Here is a 20,600-nt window from a genome sequence, read left to right on the forward strand (position 1 = left end):
AAAGAGAGAGAGAGAAACATCAATGTGAGAGAGACACATCGACCAGTTGCCACCCACATGGACGAGGACAAACTGCAACCAAGGTACATGCCCCTAGCGGGAACCGAACCCGGGTCTCTCTGGTCCATGGGCCGATGCTCCAACCGTTGAGCCAAACTGACCAGGGCCTAAGATGTTTTTTAATTAAGCTCTCTCTGCCACTCTCCTTGCCCCTCAAAACTGCACCTGGACCCCTGCCTCCTTCCAAACTTCACCAGCAGCTGTCTTCTCATGCAGAGCCATCGGCCAAGAGCTTTCTCAACTTCTTATGACCAAATCCACCCAACTGCACTAGACCCCAGTCCCTGTCTCCTTTTCTCTCCTGATACCACAAAGGAATGGTCCCTCCTGCCAAAGGCTAGCTGTCCACAGGAGCCCTGGTTCCCATCCTCTCACTTCCTCCTCAGTTATCTTTTTTAAATATGTTTTTATTGATTTTTTAGAGAGAGAGGAAGAGAGAGAGATAGAAACATTGATATGAGAGAGGAACATCAATCGGCTGACTCCTGTATGCCCCCACTGGGGATTGAGCCTGCAACCCAAGCCTATGCTTTGACCGGGAATCGAACTGGGACCTCTCAGTCCATGGGATGCCGCTCAATCCACTGAGCCACACTGGGCGGGCCCTCCTTAGTTATTATTCCCACTCTGCTAACTGTATCTTCACTCTCACTCCCCACCTGAGCATTCCCTTTAGCATCAAAGCATGGTCTTGTACAAACGCACTTTAAAAAGCCAAACCACCACCCAAAACCCCATTTTCCCTACATCCCTCTCACTCAGAATTGCCTCATTTCTCTGTGGTCCTTCAGAGCCCAACTTAGAGCTGTTTGCTTATACTTTCTGCACTCCCTCACCTCCTTCCTCTTTCTTTCGGCCTCTGCCCTTACCTCTTGGTAGAACTGCTCTTGTCCATATCCAAACATCTCCATGCTTCTCAGCCCATGGAGTCCTCGTCCCATCAGCCATCACAGCAGACCACTTCATAATGGACCACAGTGGTACAGGGGCTCTTAGGCACAGTGCTTCCTGCTTCTCCTCTCACGCCTCTGTCCCCTCCTCAGCTTCTACCTCCTCCATCCAACTCTCAACATCCAGGTCTGGTTCTGGGCCTGCATATTTTCCATTACACTCTGCCTCAGACATCTTGGCCATTGCATTATCTTAGACACCAACTATATTACGGCGACTTCTAAAGTCTCTCTCCTGCGCACAAGACTCATATCCAACTGCCTACTTGACCTCACCACTTGACTGCTTCCCAGGACTTTAAAAACAAAACACCATTGATTGTTCTCCATCAACAGGCCCACCACCTTAGGACAGGTTACTGCCTCTCTGACCTGGATCATGCAACATCTTTGTACCTCTGACCATCCTCAATCTCTTCTCTACCTCAGCCAGAGTGATTTTCTATTCTTCTAAATTTATAACTTCCAAAATATTAATTAAAAAAGTAAAAACATCAAAAATGTTTTTGATGACTGCACCAAAATTAAATAAGTAAATAAATAATAAAAAACCACTGAAAGCAGAATCTTGAAGAGATGTTTGCATACCCATGTTCAGGGCATCATTTGTCACAACAGCCGAAAGGTAAAAGCAACCCAAGTGTCCATCGACAGATGACTGGATAAACAACATGCACAATGGACTATTATTCAGCCTTTAAAAAGAAGGAAATTCTGACACATTCTACAACGTGGATGAACCTTGAGGATATTATGCTGAAGAAAGAAGTCGCACACACACACACACACACACACAACCTGTGTAATTCCACTCACATAAGGTATCTGGAGTAGTAAAATTTATAGAGACAGAAAATTGAATGGTGGTTTCCAAGGGCTGGATGGAAGAGGAGGGGGAATTGTTGTTTAATGAATACAGAATTTTAGTTTTGCAAAATGAAAGAATTCTGGAAATTGCACAACAATGTGAATGTACTTGACACTAGTAAACTATAAATTTTAAAAATTAAGATAGTAAATTTGATGTTTTGTGGGGTTTTGCAATTAAAAATAAAATAGAAAAATATAAATGAGCTCATGAGTCTGCCTTGCTTTAACCCTTATGATGGTTTCCCATTTCTCAGAGAATAAAGTCTAAATTCCTTACCTGGTCTGGAAAACCCCGATGACTTCCGCTTCCCTGTCACGCTCGCCCTTACTCATGGTGCCCGGCTCAGCCACTCTGGCTGCCCCTGAGATGTGTACCCAGGCTCTCTCCTCACTTCTTCCTATGCAGGCTCTTTCATTCTCTACCCTGACTGAGCCTGCTATTCCCTCAGACAGGCCTTCCCTCACCAACCTAGCTGTAGATTTCCCCATTTTTCTATGTTGTTATCTTCTGTTTATTTCCTTCAGAGCACTTTTCTCAATTTGCAATCGCTTGCTCATTTGTTTACAGTCTGTGTCCCATTAACATGACCACCAAAGTCACTACCTCCAGATGCTAAGCTCCAAGAAAGCAAAACACAAAGTTGTCTGTTCTCCACACACGGCTGGACGCACACTCGGCCTCTCATACATCTTTACCGATGAGTCTCGCGCTTTTTTCTCTGTGTAGTAACAGCAGTGAGAGTCATCTGTTTCTGGAACTAAATCCCAGCCTCTTAGTAGCTGTGTGACCTGGGGCAAAGTACCTGCACTTCAGGTTCAAATGGAATATCTTGCAAGGTAGTGCGGGGAATTACTATGTTAACTAACATATGAAGTGCTTGCCACTGGTAAATATCAACAACTTAGTACCTAACGTCACTATGTCCTCCATCTTCAAGGGGATACATTACATTCTACACTTCAGGGGAATACTGTTGCTTTGGAGGCAGGGGACACAAATCACTTTGAAAGTTTGATTTAAAATATAAAACCTTTCTCTAGATAGGAAAACACAGCTAACCATAGACATGCCTAGTTTACATATAAATTCTAGATGTTCACTGACCATCAGAAGCTTGACCATAGTTACCAAGTTAAGAACCCCGAATATAGCAGAGAAAAACAAAATTAAAATGATGAAAGAACTGAGGGTTGGGTAGTGTTCAAGAATGCCTGTAGGAAAACAAGAACTCTAACCAGACGCACCCGTCCAAGGCAGGCATCCTCAGTTCTACAGTGCCCTCTGGTGGTGGGCTGTAACTATCACCTCCCAGCCCAGAAGAGGAAATAGGATTCTGTGGGAAAGTGCTCCAGAGTCCACTTTCTGAGTCTCCCTCTCAACACTTCATATGGCTTCTGTCCACCTACCTGTCCTTCAACCATCTTCTCTACAGCCCATCTCTTAGGCATTCAAAATCTCTTGGAGCAGTGAAATGTTTCCAAGAATATTTTTATCAATGGGTCCTCAGGTAGACAGGCAGTTCCGAGGGGGAAAAGTGATCAAGGATGCAACCTTTCACAAATTTGAAATATAGCATAGATTATGGCTGTCACAAACATCTCATTATGTTAATAATTATTGCATTCCTGCCCTGGCCAGTTTGGCTCAGCGGTTAGAGAGTTAGCCCTAAGAACCAAAGAGTCTAGGTTTTGATTCCAGTCAAGGGCACGTACCTCAGTTGCAGTTGGTACCCGGCCCTGGTCAGGGTCATGCAGGAAGCAACCAGTCTATGTGTCTCTTTCACATTGATGTTTCTCATCGATATTTCCCTCTCTCTCTCTCTCTCTCCCCCCGCACCCTCTCCCTCACTCACTCCCACTCTATCTGAAGATAAATAGAAAAAAAAAATCCTCAATGAGGATTAAAAAAAGTTATAATTATTATTGCATTCCTAATAATTATTACAATATTAAAGGTTTCAGAACTGCTTTAATTGAGGGGGGCATTTACCTTAGCTAATTTTATTTTCCTGTCATATGCATATATCTGTTTATGTTTTTTAAAATATGCTATATGTGTCCCCAAATTACAAAAAGTCATTAATGGCTTAAAAGTGCTTTATTGACTCAGGTAGCAAGAAAGATAGTAATGTAAATCTGACAACTCAAAAAGTCATCCATAAACAGTGAACAGAATTTCAGTGGAACTATAATTAATATTTCTGTATGAGCTGGGACAAAGGAAAAGGTAAGATTATTTTTGCACTATAAGCAAAAAGAAACTGCAGCCCGGGCCCACATGGCTCAGTTGGTTGAGCTTGTCCCATGCGCGTAAAGGTCGCTGGATTAAGGGCTCCATCTCTAGCAGGGAGCATGCAGGAGCCAGTGATTGATGTTTCTCTCTCTCCCCCTCTCTAAAATCAATAAAAACATATTTTTTTAAAAAGAAGCTGCATACAGGAACTGTTTTTGTTTTTTGGTACGTGCCCCTAGCGGGAACCAAACCCAGAACTCTGTGGTCCACAGGCCCACCCTCCAACCGCTGAGCCAAACCGGGCAGGGCTGGAACCTGGGTTTTATCGACTATTTGCCTCTTGTCCTCAATGAAATATCAAAATATGGTTTCGAGGCATCAAAGCCTCTGTATTGGTTACAGTCAGAGCCCACTGATTTTTTCCCTATAATAAGCACCAAATAACATTTCCCAGGATAAAAAAGTAATTTTATGTCAAAGACAAAGAAAAGCACCGAGAATATAGCACAGCACTCCAACTTGGACTCGCTCCTCAGAACAATTACAGGTACAAGACATTTGCACAATGACAGAAAAGCCGGACAAGCCAGCTGTGAAGTCCAGGACACAGATATCCAGGGAGAACGCAGTTTTACCAAACGTCACTGCTGATGTCACACAAAACAGCAAACGACGTGCCAGAGCAAGCACCATCGCGTGTGCCTGCTAGCATTCAGTTCTCTATGATTGGCCAACATCCTGACAGACAGTTGTGAAAAAGCTTTCAGAAGGGGAAAGTATTTGTGATGGCAAAGAAGTCGTTGAATCTTTGTTCCCCTATCTCTAAAAGTCCCTACACTGGAGAAAATATTTGTGTTGCTAGAGATTATTTTGTGAATGAAAAAGACACACAGGAATCAGTACAGCGGGAGCACTGGCTTTGGACGCAAGAAGGCAGGGAGTTGATATTTTAATAAAAGAGGTTGTGCCTTCGGTTTTCGTTCTGAAAATTGGGGGTGATGATGATGATGATAGTAATAATAATGCCTATTTCATACAGTTGCGGTAAAAATTAGTGAAAAAAATACATGCCAGTTCTAAGGACAATGTCTGGCTTAAAGTACTCAATCAAAGCTATCTGTTACTTATTATTACCACTGTTTCATTTACAGAGAACCTCTGCCAGTCCTCAGCATGCCTCCTGAACCCAATTTAGTGTTGAAGGAACTAGAAAACATTTTCACGTGATTCAAACTGAAGTCACTAAGGAAACATTCTTTCCAAGGTGTTCACCCAAAAATAGTACAAGGAACTACTTCCTCCTCCTGTCTATCACTGACGCTACAGGGCAAAGGTGCCCACATAAATTTTGTTTTGCTTTAACATTTTTATTGAGATATAACCCACCCAGAAAATTTAGCATTTTAAAGTGTACTCTTCAGGGGTTTTTCGTTTATTCACTACATTGCATAACCATCATCACTCTTGAATTCCAGAACATTTCTATCACCCTGAAAAAAAAAACTGTACTTATTAGCAGTTAGTCCAGATTTCCTCCCTCTCCCACCCCCTGACAATGTCTAAGCTGACTTCTGTCTCTATAGATTTGCTGGTTCTGGATATTTTATACCAGTGAAATCATATAATATGTGACCTTTTATAGCTGGCTTCTTTCACTTAGCACAATATTTTTTCTTTTAATTTTTTTTTTAATTGATTGTAGAGAGAGAGAAAGGGAGAGGGGGAGAGAGAGACAAACATCGATGAGAGAAAACATCGATTGGCTGCCTCCTGTATGCCCACCATTGGGGATAGGGCCCACAACCTGAGCATTTGCCCTGACCAGGAATCGAACTGGCGACCTCATGGTGCATGGGCCGGGGCTCAACTGCTGAGCAACAAGGGGTGGACACAATATTTTCAAGATTTACCCATGTTGTACTATGTATCAGTTCTTCATTCCCTTTTTTTTTCTTTTTTAATCCTCACCAGAGGACATTTTTTCATTTCTTGTTCAGATAGAATGAGAGGGAAAGAGAGGAAGAGAGACAAACTGCAACCGAGGCATGTGCCCTTTGCGGGAACCGAACCCGGGTCTCACCGCAGGCCAACGCTCTAACCGCTGAGCCCAACCAGCCAGGGCATCATTCCTCTTTATGACTGAATAATATTCCATTATCTGGATATACTATATTTTGTTTATTCATCACTTGATGAACATTTGAGTTGTTTCTACTCTTTGGTTATTGTGAATAAGACTGCTATAAACATTCATGTGTGTAAGTTATCGTGTGAACATATGTTTGCAACTTTCTCAAATTTTTTCTCTTAACCTTTTGAGGAACTGTCAGAGTATTTTCCACAGCAGCTGAACCATTTTACATTCCCACCAGCAATGTGTAAGTTTCTATTTCTCTGCATTCTCACCAATACTTATCTTCCTTTTTCAATTATTACAGTTATCCTAGTGGGTGTGAAGTGATATTCCATTATGGTTTCGATTTGCATTTCCCTAATAACTAATGGTGCTGAGCATCTTTTCATGTGGTTATTGGCCATTTGTATCTTTCTTGAAAAAATGTCTATTCAGCCCTGGCCAGTTTGGCTCAGCAGTTAGAGCGTCGACCTGCGGACCGAAGAGTCCCGGGTTCGGTTCCCGCAAGGGCACATACCTTGGTTGCAATTTGTCCCCAGCCCTGGTTGGGGTTGAGTGGGTGGCGACCACTCAATGTGCGTGTCTCTCTCTCTTCCTTCCTCCCTCCCTCCAGCTCTATCTGAAGATAAATGCAAAAATGTTCTCGGGTGAGGATTAAAAAAAAAAAGTCTATTCAAATCCTTTACCCATTTTTTAATTGGTGCCTTTTTATTGTTGTTATTGACAGTTATTTATATATTCTGGATATCAGACCCTTATTGGATTTATGATTTTCAAATATTTTCTCCCATTCTGTGGGTTGTCTTTTCACTTTCTTGTTAGTGTCCTTCAACCTACAAAAGTTTGGTGTTTTTTATGAAGTCTGGCATAGAGAAATATTTATTATTCTCTTTAATTGTGTTTTTAGTGTCATGTCTAAGAAACCATTGCCTAATTCAAGATCATGCAGATTTTCACCTATGTTTCTTCCTAAAAGTTTTACTTTTAGCTCTTACATGCAGGTCTTTGATCTATTTTGAGTTGTTTTGTACATGGTATGAGGTAAGAGTCCAGATTCGTCCTTTTACATGTGGCTACCCAGTTGTCCCAGCATCATTTGTCGAAAAAGTTGTTCCATGACCTGGCCAGTTTGATTCAGTTGTTGGAGTGTCAGCCCCAAGGACCAAAGAGTCTAGGGTTCGATTCTGGTTAAGGGCACGTACCTTGGTTGTGGTTCAGTCCCCAGCCCTGGTCAGGGTCATGCAGGAAGCAACCAATCGATGTGTCTCTCTCACATCGATGTTTTTTTTTCTCTCTCTCTCTCTTTCTCTGTCTTCCTCCCATTCTATCTGAAGATAAATGGGAAAATATCTTTGGGTGAAGATTTTAAAAACAAACAAACAAACAAAAAAGTTGTTCCTTCTCTGTTGAATAGTCTTGACATCCTTATCAAAAATTAATTGATTTTATAATAGGTTTATTTCTGGACTTTCAAATCTACCCCATTGGTCTGTCTGTCTTTATGCCAGTAACACACTGTCTTGATTACTGTACTCGTGAGTTTTGAAATTGAGAAGTATAAGTCCTCTAAGTTTGTTCTTTTTTCCAAGAGTGTTTTCATCATTTTGGGGTTTTGCAGTTCTATATGAAATGTAGGCTGTTTCTCCATTTATAAAATATATAAGCAGTTTTTATAGGGATTGCATTGAATCTATAGATCAATTTGGTGAGTATTGTCATCTTAAGAATATTAAGTTTTCCAGACAATGAATACAGATGTCCTTAGGTTTATTTAAACCTTCTTTAATTTTTTCACCTATGTTTCATAGTGCACAAGTCTTGTACTTCTTTGGTTTAGTTTATCCCTACGTATTTTATTCTTTTTGATGTTATTATAGATGGAATTGTTTTCCTATTTTACTTTCAAATTATTGAGTGCTGGTGTATAAAAAGGCAACTGAACCCTGGCCACGTGGCTCAGGGTTGGTTGTTGGAGTGTCATCCTGAACACCAACAGGTGGTGGGTTCAATTCCTGGTAAGGGCACATACCTAGGTTGCAGGTTTGATTCCTAGTCTGGGCGTGTACAGGAGACAACAGATCAATGTTTCTTTTTTTTTTTTTTTTTTTTATCCTCACCCCAGGACATTTTTCTACTTTTTTGTTCAGATAGAGCGGGAGGAAGAGAGAGGAAGAGAGAGAGAAACATCGATGTGAAGGGACACATCGAGTGGCTGCCACCCGCACGACCAACCAGGGCCGGGGACAAACTGCAACCGAGGGCCAGATGAATATTTCTCTCTCACACTGATGTCTCTCTCTTTCTCTCAAATTAAAAAACAAAAAACAAACAAAAAAAAAAAACCAGCCCTGGCTGTTTTGGCTCAGCGGTTAGAGCGTCGGCCTGCGGTCCAGAGAGACCCGGGTTCAGTTCCCGCTAAGGGCACGTGCATCGGTTGCAGTTTGTCCCCGGCCCTGGTTGGTCGTGCAGATATGTCCCTTTCACATCGATGTTTCTCTTTCTCTCTTCCTCTCTCTCCCTCCCGCTCTGTCTGAACAAAAATTGGAGGAATGTCCTCAGGTGAGGATAAAAAAATATATATATATATATATCCTCAGGTGAGAATTAAAATAGAAACGCAATTGTTTTTTTAATATTGCTCTTCTAACCTACAACCTTGCTCTAATTGGTGTTTTTGTAAATTCTTTAGGGTTTTCTATATATAACATCAGGTCATCTGAACATGTAATTTTACTTCTTTCTATTACAGTAGATTTTGAAATGCAGGGTAACACTTTGTGACATTAATAATGTTAACAAAGAGTATTTCCCCAATTACAAACGGAGTACATCTTAGTGATGTGTCATCAGAATTTATGACTCAGGACCCAAATTTCACAATTTTAGTTTTGGGGATACAGGATCGGGACTTCTTCAAGTGAGAACTCTGGCACTATTGCATCATTAAAATGTTACTATTTCTCAACATTTGATTTTTTTTTTTTTGAGAAAGAAATAAAAAGCATATTACTGGATACATTTTAAAACCACTTTGATAAAATGGTAAACTTTGTTATGCATATTTGAGCACAATTTTTTTTAAAAAGCTTGAAATTCTAAATCAGAACAAAAAGTACTTTCCAAAGCTGAACAAAGCCAAGGATTACATAAGAATGCATTTGCCACCACCTCTCGAGCTAAAACAATCTTCCCACTTTTGAACATAATACGCTTGCAGATGAGGTCCTGGTAGTTCTGCAAACCATCTTCATGAGAACGTTCTCCACAGGTCTGAGTTCAAGTTTCATCTGATGAAGCACATGATGCCATTCTTAAGTTTTCCTAATTTAGTAGAAATCATTAGGGGGGGTAAAAAAAAAAAAAAGAAAAGAAAAGAAAAAAAGACTGACAGCATATGAGACCCCACCCATGGCTCAAACTATCAGACAGCAAGCTAAATATAAATACTTTCGTGACTATTACAAATAATATCTTTCTTGTTGATTTAAAACAAAGCCATTGTTATTACTTTTTATATGTTTTATTCCATTCTTTTAAAATTTGTGACAATTTTTTAAATTTATCCAAAGTTTGACAAATTGTATGTGCCAGACACCCATTAAAAAGATCTGTGGCCCTGGCCAGTTTGGCTCAGCAGTTAGAGCACCGGCACACGGACCAGAGACACCTGGGTCCGGTTCCCGCTAAGGGCACGTACCTTGGTTGCAGTTTGTCCCTGGTCCCGATTGGGATTGTGTGGGTGGCAACCAGTCAATGTGTCTCTCTCTCTCTTCCTCCCTCTCTCCTTCCCGCTCTATCTGAGGATGAATGCAAAAATGTCCTCAGGTGAGGATAAAAAAAGAAAAAGTTCTATGGATGCCAAAGTTTAGGAGAAGGTAGTCCATTTAGAAAGTGCACTGGACTGGGAGCCAAGAGGTCTGGATTCCAGTTTTGTTTTTCACCTTGGCCATGGTAATCAACTCCTATAAGTCTTCATCTCCCCACTTTAGAACAGAGAGGCATTTCCTGTCCTGGCTCCCTCCCAGGGCTCTGTGAAAGCAAATGAGAAAAGGATGCACAAGTGCTCTGTGACCTTTGTAAGTCTTTGTGCAAATGCATGAGATGAGATTATCTTTTAAAAGCCATCTGTCCCTTTGGCTTCCCATTCTTTTCGCTCCTTTGTGCACGTCCCTACCAGTTGTCAGCCTGTTCTCCCCCAACCCCCAACTGCTCTGCCTATCACCCTCACCACCATCTTGGGGAACAAACCCTGCTTGTCCCTGGTGAAGAAAGTAGCCAGGTATCGCTATCTTGCTCTACCTCTTCTGTGCCCCAAGGTTCTATGTCTGTCTGTCTCTATTTCCTGGGCTCTTTTTATAATTACTTGGATGGAGTGGAGCTTCTGATCAGCTTGGAGTCACCCAGTTCTCTCTCACACACTGCACATACCCCCAGGCCATCTGCAGAGCTCTGTCCCTTAACCTCCCTCAGGCTCCTTGCCCAGCCCCTATCTTATCCCCTCCCAAGGAAACCCACCCTGGACATTCCTCAAAGACTCTCCCCATCACCATACTACAGGCTGGGAAGCTCTGCAGGGTTCTGATGCAGAAAAGGGAGAGGACAGCCCCACCCTGCAGGCCCCACCCTCTAGGAATGGATTTATGCTTCATTGTTGGTGGCAACCACAGAAATGACAGGTATCTGTGAGTCAGATGGTAATAAACAGGATTCTTTACTCACAGAGGTTGCCTAGGACAAATTTGGGAGGGGAGGGCAGGGCCTTGGATTTCTTGGTTTGGCCTCTGAGAACCTCCTAGAACAGTCGAGTTCCTGGACTGTGATTATTAGGTAATGCCAACAAGCAGAGGGAAATTATTTGCCATTCTTCTAAAGCTCTTCCTCAAGGCCACAAGCCACACTTGAACTGAGTTCCCCATTCTGAGCTTCTTTGTATTTCAAAAACTCACCATGCTGCCTCTTGGCTCTTGACTTTTCTTTTTTTGAACCGAACCTGGGGCTCTCTGGTCCGCAGGCTGACACTCCAACCGAGCCATACCAGCCAGGGCTCGGTTCTTGATTTTTCTCATTGAACTTCCAGTCCCCTGAAATTCTCTTCCTTCTTTTTTTTTACTTAGAAAACACACCTATTTGTCCTTTAGATTTCAAGCCCTTTGAATGTCTGGTCCTTCTCTGACTCCTAGAAGTGTCAGGAACCCCATGAAAGATGAAAACTTATTTCTCTCTCACTTGAGTGAAGTTTGGAGATGCAGAGCGCTCTTCCTGAAGTCCTCAGGATCCCAGGCTCCTTCCCACTCGGCCAGCCCTACAGTGACTCTCTCAGGCTCAACGGCCAGATGGCAGCATCTGCATTCCCAGCAGCAGGATAGAGACAGGAACAAGTAGAAGAGGAGCCAAGGACAATGCTGTAAAACAGATCATTCAATCCACCAGGAGTGCTCAGCACAGCCGGAAGGCAGTCTATTTCCACTATCGCCTCCTTCCTAAAATATTCCTGCCTGTAATCAAGGCATCTTCCTGTTCTCCTGTCCCACCTGCCTATTGATATGCTCATTGTGCTGACACTTTATAAAAGACAAGCGGAACTCTTGTCAACCATGTGCAAGAACAGGGTGGTGGGGACAGTCCCCCCTTACCCCACACCAAGGGCCGGCAATAGAGTGTGTTGTCTATGCAGAATTTTAAGCCGGTAATCAACCAGACTTCCGGTCAAGATGGCGGGTAGGTAAACGCGGTATCACATCCTCCCACAACCACATCAAAGTTACAACTTAACTACACAACAACCATCATTCAAAACCGCCTGAAATCAAGCTGAACGGAAGTCCTACAACTACGGAATTAAAGAAGCACTGAGACTGGTAAGAGGAGCAGAGGCAGCAGGCTGGTCCCACACCCACGTGGGGCGGATAAAAATCAGGAGGACACCTCAGCTGGGAAGGTCCTTCCTGAGGACTGAGGGGTCCCCGTCCCACACCAGGTGCCCCGCTCAGGGTTCCAGTGCCAGGAAGAGAATCCCCATAACTTCTGGCTGGAAAAACCAGCGGGAACTGAGGCTCAGGGAGGCTGAGGAGGCTGGAGCCCAGGCAGCTCCTTAAAGAGCCCGCACGAACTTATCGGACTCTCTCCCTCTAAGCTCAGAGGGGAGGCAGCTCCACAGGCGCCAGAGACATACAGGGAAGAACTGAGCTGTTTGGCACTGGAGCGAGGGCTGGAGAGGGGGCTTTCTCCTGGACAGACGTGCGGTCAGAGGCCTTTGTTCCTTTGGTGAGCCCTTCCCGAGGGCAGAAGACAGTCACCATATCTGGAACTCCAGCAACCTGGCTCACACTGGTAGCCCCGCCCTGGTGAGTCCCTGAGGCCCCGCCCCACCCAACTTTCAGGCCCACCCAAGCTGTTGCCAGTTGCTTAACCATAGAATTGGCCTGTCTTGGATCCTGCTTCAGGTTTTCCTAAATTCTTTCAAACAAGCAGCATCTAGTCTCAGATAGCCCCATATGTCTTGTTAAGTAATACACAGAAACAAACACAGGGAGGCAGCCAAAATGAGGAGACAAAGAAACAGGTCCCAAAAGAAAGAACAGAACAAAACCCCAGGAAAAGAACTAAGCAACCTAACAGATGCTGAGTTCAAAATACTGCCTATAAGGATGCTCAATGAACTTAGTGAGAACCTCAGTGAACTTAGTGAGGGCCTCAAGAGCATAAAAAGGGCCTGTCAGAAATGAAGTATGCACAATCGGAATTGAAGGAGGCACTAACTGAAATAAAGAATAATTTACACAGATTCAATAGTAGAGTAGGTAAAGCCAAGAAGCAAACCATCGATTTGGAATATAAGGAAGCTAAAAACACCCAATCAGAACAACAACAACAAAAAAGAATCCAAAAAAATGAGGATAGTGTAAGGAGCCTCTGGGACAACTTCAAGCGTGCCAACATTCGCATCTTGGGGGTGCCAGAAGGAGAAGAGAGAGAACAAGAAATTGAAAACCTATTTGAAACAATAATGGCAGGAAACTTTCCTAACTTGGCGAAGGAAACAGACATACAAGTCCAGGAAGCACAGAGAGTCCCAAACAAGATGAACCCCAAGAGGCCCACACCAAGATACATCATCATCAAAATGCAAAAGGTTTGAGTCCTGGCCAGTTTGGCTCAGCAGTTGAGCGTCAGCCTGCAGACCAGAGAGTCCCGGGTTTGGTTTCCACTAGGGGCACGTACCACCAAAAAAAAAAAAAAAAAAAATGCAAAAGGTTCAAGACAAAGAGAGAATCTTAAAAGCAGCAAGAGAAAAGCAGTTAGTTACCTACAAGGGAGTCCCATAAGACTGCCAGCTGGTTTCTCAAAAGAAACTTTGCAGGCCAGAAGGGAGCATCAAGAAATATTCGGAGTGATGAAAAGCAAGAACCTACAACCAAGATTACTCTATCCTCCAAAGCTGTCATTTAGAATCGATGGCCATATAAAGAGTTTCCCAGACAAGGAAAAGCTAAAGGAGTTCATCACCACCAAACCATTCTTATATGAAATGTTGAAGGGTCTTCTTGAAGAAAATGATAAAAAATATGAACAAACAAAATGGCAATCAATACATAGATATCAAAAATTGAATCTACAGCCTGGCCGGTTTGGCTCAGCAGTTAGAGCGTTGGCCTGCGGTCCTAAGAGACCCGGGTTCGGTTCCCACTAAGGGCACGTACCTCGGTTGCAGTTTGTCCCCGGCCCTGGTTGGTCGTGCGGGTGGCAGCCACTCGATGTGTTCCTTTCACATCGATGTTTCTCTCTCTCCGTTCCTCTCTCTCCCTCCCACTCTATCTGAACAAAAAATGGAAAAGTGTCCTCCGGTGAGGATAAAAAAAAAAAATTGAATCTACAAATAATATGAACAAGCAGAACAGAAACATTCTCATAGATATAGAGAACATTTTGTTGGTTGCCAGATGGGAGTGGGGATGGGGGAATGGGTGAAAAAGGTGAAGAGATTAAGAAGTACAAATTGGTTGCTAGACTGACAAACCTTAAAGGGAAGGGGAGTTGGGGGTGGGAAGAAATAAACCAAAAAACTTATATGCATATATGCATAACCAATGGACACAGACAACAGTATGAGAAAAGGCAGGAGGGGGATGGGAGGGGGGGAGAAGGGGGTCAATGGGGGAAAAATGAGGAACATCTGTAATACATTCAACAATAAAGAGAAAAATAAAAAGAGAAAAATAAATAAATAATGAAACAGTAATCAACCAAAAGCTCCTTATTATCACCTCGACCAGCAATTCTAAACATCAGTGACTCAGTGACAAAACATTCCTCCCATGGAAAATGTCTTGTTGGTCTAAGTCCTAAATACGAACAAATGCTGTGGTTCCACTGGCTCTTGAGGGGGACCAAAATTTTGCCACCCCAAAATATGCATTTTGGAATATTGATCTTAAGCTGATTACTAAGAAACAAAAGACTCGGAAAGAACTTTTGACCCTCCCCTTTACCTGCATGAAAGAATTCACATAGAAAAACTTAGCTAAAGGATAATATAAACTAAAATCAGCAAACAGAGAAACGGAGAAATCAGGAAAGCCTACTTGTTACCCATCCCTCTGTGCACTATTTTTTCTGGTGACCCGGCAATAATTTGTTTACCACATATTTGCTCTTTCTTGCCTCTCTGTGAATTGCCTTTGAAATCCCAGACCCCCTCCTTCTTCTTTGTCCAAAATGACATATCAGCCCTGGCCGGTGTGGCTCGCTTGCTTGGATCATCACCCCATGCACCGAAAGGTCGCTCATTTGGTTCCCAATCAGAGCACATTCCCAGGTGGTGGGTTCAACCCCCAGCCTAGGTACATAAATGAGGCAGCCAATTGATGTTTCCCTTTCACATCAATGTTTCTCTCTCCCTCCCTCTCTAAAATCAATGTTTAAAACATTTAAAAAATGACTCCTAGCCCTAGCCGGTTTGGCTCAGCAGTTAGAGCATCGATCTGTGGTCCACAGAGACCTGGGTTCGGTTCCTACTAAGGGCATGTATCTCAGCTGCAGTTTGTCCCCGGCCCTGGTTGGGTCATGCGGGTGGCAGCCACTCAATGTGTCCCTTTCACATTGATGTTTCTCTCTCTCTCTCCCTCCTGCTCTATCTGAATAAAAAATGGAAAAATGTCCTCAGGTGAGGATAATAAATAAATAAATAAATAAATAAATAAATAAATAAATAAATCCTAGCCCTGGCCAGTTTGGCTCAGCAGCTGGAGCGTTGGCCTGTGGACCAGAGAGTCCCGGGTTTGGTTCCCACTAGGGGCACGTACCAAAAACAAAAAACAAAAAACAAAAAGACTCCTAGGCTACTCCGTTCCCTCTGCTTAAAAAAAACAAAGGCATATAAACCTCAACTGCCTAATGCCTCTTCGGGTCTCATATCCTACATCACCCGTGCATGTACATCCTTAACAAATGTTGAACATTTTCTCTCATTCATCTGTCTCCTGTTAATTTGATTATTACCCCAGCCAGAAGAACTTAGAAGAATAGTTCTTTTTTTGGTGCCCTCGCACTTTCAATAATAAACTTCAAGTTAACATTTTTTTTATAACTTATCCTTTAAAAAAATTATATTTTATATAGAATTTCATCCAGGCAACTTCATTTATACTATAGGCCCCTGGCACCCCCAACTCAGCCACATGGGCCCCTTTGTGGAGTGAATTTAGGAGGGCTCCCTCCTTCCGAACCATCAAGCTCCCTGCAAGCTAGGGAGGGCACCTCCATCCCTACAGAACTGGGTATCTTTGCACTTAACCAGGAGATTCAAAGGAAAAAATGACACGTGGTTGTACACGCAAAGAAATAAGTCAAGTTTACCTTTATCTGCTTGTATGTTTAATTTATGTTTAAAATTTAAAACAGCAAAAAAGAGGGAAAATTGCAAGTCGGACTATTTTTTGTTTAGTAAGGGCAAACATGAAATGAAATAATTTTATTTCATTATCCTGGTGTTAAAAAACAATCCATGCCATTGTCAAACACCTTAGATATACCTTAGCCTCTCATCCCTCCCAAATTTTATTAAGATAAAGTACTTGGAATGTAAAAGCTTCATGGCTCCAAACAAAAAGACACCAAAATATTGGTTTTAGTGAGTACTCTTTTGATGAAATCACCACAGACCTGTGGTAGGTCTTCATGTCTTCTCTGTCATGTATATATTTTTGTTATGGACACAATGTAAAATTTATTTATTTATTTTTCTTTATTGATTTTTAAAGAGAGAGGAAGGGAGAGGGAGAGAGAGAGAGAAACATGGATGAGAGAGAACATCGACTGGCTGCCTCCTGCATGCCCCCCAATGGGGATCGGGCCCACAACCTGGGCATGTGCCCTGACAGGGGATTGAACCGGTGACCTCTTTGTGCATGGGGTGATGCTCAACCACTGAGCCACATCAGCAAGGCACAACGTAAAATTTAAAAGAAGATATTTTGGCCCACATTGCAATGTTCTGGATTCAGATACAGAGTAGGGAAGCAGGAGTGATGACAGTATTCATTTCCATGGGGCCCAAACTATCCAAGAATGCCCGCTTCCTGATGGAAAAATCCCTTGAGCACAAAGCAATGAAATACTGAAAGCGATGCTACCTTATGTTATGGAGGTGACAAACACATGGCAAAGCTCCATCCCTTATCTGTTTATCTTAGAGATATTCATAATTCCTGCCCGGCTGGTGTGGCTCAATGGTTGAGTGTCGACCCATGAACCAAGAGGTTGCCAGTTCAATTCCCAGTCAGGGTACATGCCCAGGTTGTGGGCCAAATCCCCAATGGGGGGCATGCAGGAGGCGGCCAATCGATGTTCTCTCTCATCCATGTTTCTATCTCTCTCTCTCCCTCTCCCTTCCTCTCTCTCTAATATCAATAAAGAAATATATGTGTGTGTGTGTATTCATAGTTCTTAAGAAGCATCTGGACAAGGTCTACTGGCTATTTAGCACACCCAGTGCCCTTGCTGGGTTCTCCGTGGTTAGAACGAGCTTGTTGAGCGCTCTCAGCCCTCCTGTCTGGGTCTGTTCTCCTTTGTGTATTTGCATAACTTCAAGGAAAGGGAAGTGAAAGTTTCACATTTACTTTCAACAGATGAACATGACATTTTTAAATAGAAGGAACATGTATCAGAGGCACTTTATTGTTTCATGTCTTTGTAAACATTTACTGACTTGTAGAAAAAAATTTTCATTAACTTTTACCACCAAATTGTTGGATAATGGAAAATCACATTCTTTTTTTTATTTTTAAATTTGGGTACACGTCTCCTTCTTGCTTTCAATCGTCAATCACTTCTTGACTCATTCGTTTATTCCTATCATTCCAAAAACATTCCTACCATGTTCTTATCAGATTGACTTAACCACACTATGATGTGATCCTCCTAAACAGAACATGTTTAACAACAATCACTGATACATCTTTTGTAACCCTCCAGCTTACGGTGCTAAAATCTCTTCATGTTGTTGATTTGCTCTGAACCCTTATTATTCTAACAGTAACTACTTATTTGTTCACTGATGCATTCTATTAATATTATAAACATAAATTGTGCTTATAATATATCAAGTAACATTCCAAGCACTTTATAGTACTAACTTATTTGGTCCTCACCATAACCATAAGAGATAGATACTATTCTTAGAAAGAGTTTGAGGTACAGAGAGATTAAATAACCAACCCAAGGCCACAGAGCTAAAAAGTGGCAGAACCACGATTCAAATCAGGCTGCCTGGCTCCATGCATGAGCTAAATAACTTCTCTACACTGCCTTTCTGAAAAAAATGTAGGGAAGTCAAGGGGATAGTCTTTCCATCTCACTGGAGAAGTGCAATCTCAATAAAATTTTTATTTTTTATTTTCATTTATTTATTTATTTTTTATCCTCACCCAAGGACACTTTGGCATTTATCTTCAGATAGAGCGGGAGGAAGAGAGAGAGAGAAACATGGATGTGAGAGAGACACATCGACTGGCTGCCACTCACGCGACCCCAACTGGGGCCAGAAACAAACTGCAACCAAGGTACGTGCCCTTAGTGGGAACTGAACCCGGGACTCTGGTCTGTTGGCCAATGCTCTAACCACTGCGCTAAACCGGCCAGGGCTAAAACTTTTATTTTTAAGTTTAATATGAATTTAAAATATATTTCTGTTTGATCAACTTTATATTAACAGCAATTCTAAGGCTATGGAGAGAGTGCGGGAGAGCAAGTGGGGTTCAACTAGGACAGGGCTAAGTGCAAGAAGTCGCTATATTATTTTTGAGACTTTTTTATAAGTTTTAATTTTTTAATAAAGTTAAAATAAAAGTGTATAGCTTTATTTTAAATGTTAATATTGATAGCAGGCTAAAAGTTACACTTAAAACTACAAAGTGGCTCGTCTCCAGTGTGGCCGCCACCAGCACCCACTCTGCTCTCTCTAAGGGGACCGCAAACTACCAGAGACTGAACTGTGTCTGCCTCCCTTTCCAACAGACTCGCGTTCAACTTTCACTCACAGAAAGAAATAGCTGGGAAAATTTTATTAATTCATTTATTTAAAAAAAGTTAATGTGCCCCGGCCAGTTTGGCTCAGCAGTTAGAGTGTTGGCCCACAGACCAGAGAGTTGTGGGTTCGATTCTGGTCAAGGTCACGTACCTCAGTTGCAATTTGGTCCCTGGCCCTGGTCGAGGTTATGGGGAGGCAACCAAGCAATCTCTCTCTCTCTCTCTCTCTCCCCCTCCCTCCCTCTCTCTCTCCTTCTCCCAACTCTGTCTAAAAATAGATGGAAAAATATCCTCTGATGAGAATTTTTTAAAAGTTAATATAAAATTATAGCAAAAAAAAAGAGGAACCTGAAACAGCTGGAACAATCCACAGCAACAGCAGGAGAAGAGATTTGATTTAGTAGATTTTCTGTGGTTGCCGGTGCTCACTAGTCCCATGGTGTTGAAAGCTGCACATTTTTCGAAGGGACCGAGAAGCTACTGGAGGTTTGGTTTTCCAGGCAGAACCCAATGCAAATCAAGGATCTGGGAACCTTCACACCATCCCAAGATCCGGGTGGGATATAGTTTTGAAGGATGTGCAGTGTTCAATCATGCGTGTGACAAAAACTGACACGCAGGATGCCTATGTACTCAGAGAGTACATGTTTGTCTCCAAAAGACATTTCATTTTGAGGACATGAGGCACCGCCCTCTTGCCGAAAGCAATGGTTCCCCTGTTGAAACCTGCTAGGGATTATAGTGGGTCTGACTCAAGTCAAAGCTGCTTTTATTCTCATAAGAATTTCATGAAGCCTTCTCACCAAGAGTACCCACACCGGAATTTCCAGGAAGAAACAGTTTCTTAATGCAATTTTCCCGAATGGAGCAGCATATTGCACGGGACGTATGAATTCTGACTGTTGGTACTTGTCTACTTTGGATTTCCCAGAGAGGAGGGTAATCAGTCAGCCAGATCAAACCCTGGAGATTCTGATGAGTGAACTTGACCCAGCAGTTATGGGCCAGTTCTACATGAAAGATGGCTTTACTGCGAAGGATGTCGCTCCTTAGAGTGGAATTCATGATCTAATACCAGGTTCTGTCACTAATGCCACAATGTTCAATCCTTGTGTGCATTCAATGAATGGCATGAAATCAGATGGAACTTATTGGACTAGTCACATCACTCCAGAACCAGAATTTTCTTTTTTTTTTTTTGGTATGCACCCCTAGTGGGAACTGAACCCAGGACTCTCTGTTCCACAGGCCAACGCTCCAACCGCTGAGCCAAACTGGCCAGAGCTTGAACCAGAATTTTCTTAGACTAGCTTTGAAACAAACTTAAGTCAGACCTCCTATGATGACCTGATGGGGAGGTCTTCAAGCCAGGAACAGTTGTGACCACTTGTTTGTAAACCAGAGTTCTAAGTGTCACACAGAGCTTCCTTCACCCCAGAAAACTGAAGGTTTTCAACGTCTTGATTGCCAGATGGTATGTTCAACAATAACTACTTTGTTTTTACCATTTTGCAAGAAGCAGCAACAACAGCAGAGTTGATTAAGAAAAATAAAGAAGACCTGGATGATGTGGCTCGGTTGGCTGAGTGTTGTTCTGTGCACCAGGAGGTTCCCAGTTTGATTCCTAGTCAGGGCACATGTCTGGGTTTGGGGCTTAATCCTCAGTAAGGGGCGTGCAGGAGGCAACCAATCCATGTTTCTCTCTCATCAATGTTTCCCCCTCCCCTTCCTCTCTCTGAAATCAGTAACAGCATCTTTTAGGCCTGGCATGTTTGGCTCAGTGGTTAGAGCATTGGCCCACAGATCAAAGGGTCAAGGACTTGATTCT

General features: G+C 42.6%; 1 pseudogene; it reads left to right on the forward strand.

The window, feature by feature from the left end:
* Nucleotides 1-19,219: 19,219 nt before the first annotated feature.
* Nucleotides 19,220-20,312, forward strand: LOC118624546 (annotated as a pseudogene).
* Nucleotides 20,313-20,600: the final 288 nt, after the last annotated feature.

This window comes from Molossus molossus, unplaced genomic scaffold, assembly GCF_014108415.1.
Source record: "Molossus molossus isolate mMolMol1 unplaced genomic scaffold, mMolMol1.p scaffold_m16_p_10, whole genome shotgun sequence".
Lineage (NCBI taxonomy): Eukaryota > Metazoa > Chordata > Mammalia > Chiroptera > Molossidae > Molossus > Molossus molossus.